A 2,594-nucleotide genomic window follows, 5' to 3' on the forward strand; every position below is an offset into this window, starting at 1 on the left:
AAAACCTTTATTTCTGGGATCTCATTTTTCTTTAAAAGCAATCTTATTTTTGCTTCTTTCTACAGAATTATGAACCACATTTTCCTGACTAAGGCACCTCGTTTCCTTTGCCCCCGGCAGCTCGTTAACGAGGAGAATTTCAGAGTCTCCGATGCTGGGCCTGAGTTATTTCACTGACTGTGTGTGGACCCCCCTCAAATAATCGTATCTGTTTTTCTCTATTTAAAAGTTTATCTTGAGTCCAGGCCGGTGTAGTTCAGTGGGTAGAGCGGTGGCCTGCGGACCGTAGGGCCCCGGGTTTGATTCCCATCAAGGGCACATGCCCAGGTTGCAGGCTCGGTCCAGCGTGCAGGAGGCAGCCGATCAATGATTTCCTCTCTTCATTGATGTTTCTCTCCCTCTTCCTCCCCTTCCTCTCTGAAATAAATAAGAATATATTAAAAAAAATTTATCTCAAGTCCAGGCCAGTTTAGGTCAGTGGTCCTTGCGCCGAAGGGTCAAGGGTTCGATTCCCATCAAGGGCACGTACCCGAGTTGCAGGTTCAGTCCCCACCCAGTATTGGGGCTCGTGCAGGAAGCAACTGATCGATCGATGTATCTCTCATCCATGTTTCTCTCTCTCTCCCTCCTCCCCGCCTTTCCATTCTCTCTGAAAACCAATGGGAAAAATATCCTCGGGTGAGAATTAACAAAAAACATTTATTGCGGTTAGGTTTTCAAATTCTCCAGGTCACTTTCTCTAGCCAGTCTGTGCGGCGGCATATTTCTTGGCACGTTGTACTAGTTGCACATATTCCCCACGGGCCAGAGAGTAGGCGCAGGTGGCACCTGCATTTTAAATGGGAAACAACGACTGTGGTTTAGAGGCGTGGACCACGAAACAGCCGGCGTGCAGAGAAGTTACCAAAGTGCTCACAGCGGGAAGACTGGCAGGAGGCAGGGCTGTGCGTGGGGGGCGGGGGGCTCCTGGTGCAGCTGTGTAGCCCCCTCCCCTCCACGGTCTGGAGACAGCATTCGTCACATTTGGTACGCGCATCTTCTATTTTTCCCTCCGCGTGATTTTGTACATATGCTATTTTTCTTTCCATAAAAATGGTATTAAACTGTACATACTGTTTTGTATCTGGATATTTCACATAGAAGTATATTGTTAACATTTTCCCATTTCAATAAAGACTATTCTACGGCTTAGTCTCTCATGGCTGCGACCTGCTCTGCCTTCTGGGTCGTATCGTCAGTACTGACTGGTCCCGGCTGGTTTCTGATCGCTGCGTGTTCCCGGTGCACAGCCCTGAGCAGAGCCCTGGCGTGCAGGCGCCTGTGTGACCGGCTTCTTTCCTTTATTGTAACTGCCCGCGGGGCCGGCAGTGGCTCTGGTGCTGGCACTGAGGTCCGCCTTGAGGTCGTTGTGGTGAAGGGAGACCTGTATGGACAGGACCCCACCGCCTTCCCCTGGTTCTGCCCCCAAAGTGTAACGTCCGTCTGACCTTTCAGTTTCTCTGAGCAGGGCCCTGCCCAAGGGCCCCCCTAGCGCCTTCCTGCGTTCGGCGCGGACTGGGCTTGATTTGTGAAGCAAGCGGGAGCCAGGGAGGACGGCACTTACCGGGCGTGTGCCCATCGGTCCGAGCTGCTTGGTGAGCTGCTGTGTCTCTAGGCACCGCCAGGCCATCTGGTCACTCATACGTCACTGGGTTGTGCACGACGCCTCTGTTCTCTGAGAGGCGCCCTTTCCTGCCCTTACCCCACCCCCCTAGGTGTGGTCTCCGTTCCTTTGCGCCCTCAGGTGCTGTGCAGCGGGAACCCGGGAGTGCACAGCTCCGTGCAGCGTCCTGGCACCTCCGCTGTGATCGACACGGTCGGACTCCAGTGCGGTGAGTCCCAGCGTGTCTTTGTCTTCCGTGCACACGTCCGCGCTGCACATTCGGGGTCCCCGGGCCAAATCCCTTAGGTCTGGTTTCTGGTTGATTGACAAGCCTTCGAGGAGCTCGCTGGTCCCTCTGGCACCCGGCCCTGAGCTCCCCTCGCCGTGGGCGCGTTCTCTGCCGGGCGTTTGTGAAGTCCGTCCCTGGTGCTACAGCCTGGGGAGGCGTCGCAGGAAATGCCAGGCACGTTGTCAGAAGTGGTACACGGAGCCCACAGCTTGTTCCATTTTATTTACTTATTTTTTATTAAATGTACTGGGGTGGCGTCGGTCCATGCGATCGTACAGGTTTCAGGTGTGGGTTTCTCCGAAGCCAGATGTGCATGTTGCACCGTGAGCCTGTGTTGCACTCATATGTCCACGTAGGAGTGAAATCACAGGGCTCTTGGCTTCCTCTGACGGACTTACCCCCTCAGCATCCTGTTCTCAGGCCCATCCCTGCTGGGGTCCAACCCCAGCAGGTCCAGGGGTCCCCAAAGGTGTGGACGGAGTCGGCGAAGAAGGAATGACACGGAGACAGCGTTCAGTTGATCAGCAGCCTTGCCAGGATCTCTAGCCACAATCTCCAGCCAAGTACTGTGTCCATGTTCTCTTGCTAGGTTCTCCAGCCAGGTTCTCCAGGTTCTCCAGCCAGGTTCTGTAGCCATGCTCTCACACTAGGTTCTCCAGCCCG

The sequence above is a fragment of the Myotis davidii genome, unplaced genomic scaffold, assembly GCF_000327345.1.
Source record: "Myotis davidii unplaced genomic scaffold, ASM32734v1 scaffold1467, whole genome shotgun sequence".
Classification (NCBI taxonomy): domain Eukaryota; kingdom Metazoa; phylum Chordata; class Mammalia; order Chiroptera; family Vespertilionidae; genus Myotis; species Myotis davidii.